The sequence below is a fragment of the Notothenia coriiceps genome, unplaced genomic scaffold, assembly GCF_000735185.1.
Source record: "Notothenia coriiceps isolate Sejong01 unplaced genomic scaffold, NC01 NC01_scaffold00007693, whole genome shotgun sequence".
Lineage (NCBI taxonomy): Eukaryota > Metazoa > Chordata > Actinopteri > Perciformes > Nototheniidae > Notothenia > Notothenia coriiceps.
Genome location: NW_011340394.1, coordinates 3,596 through 3,954, shown reverse-complemented (window position 1 = coordinate 3,954; position 359 = coordinate 3,596). Strand labels below are relative to the sequence as shown.

Sequence of the window (359 nt, the reverse complement as noted above, 5' to 3'; positions counted from 1 at the left end):
ACTAATCACTCCCCTTTTAAACGGTTTTTTTTAAGGAAATTACGCCATGTGTATGTGTGCGTCAAGTGCAATAAATATATATGCAAGTTGCAACACACACAAAGTACAACTAAGGAAAATCAGCGGGGAGGTGCCACATTGCTTTTCTTCCCGACTGCAACGCTGGTCCCGCAAATCAAGCAAGAACGTGATTGGTCGATATTCATTGTGGGGATGGGGGGAGGAGGTGTGTTAGATATATATAGAGTTGTAGTAAGTAAATAGGGTTCGCTATGATTGAGGTTTCGTTTATGCATAGGGTAGGTTCTTTTAATTACATTTCCTTTTTTGTTTTGTGTATTTTATACATTTTGGATTTG

General features: G+C 38.7%; 1 protein-coding gene across 1 annotated transcript in view; it reads left to right on the top strand.

The window, feature by feature from the left end:
• Positions 1-359, top strand: part of LOC104944219 (uncharacterized) — a gene marked incomplete at its 3' end in the record, with an annotated part of 6,790 nt that overhangs the window by 3,697 nt on the left and 2,734 nt on the right. The window lies entirely within an intron of this gene.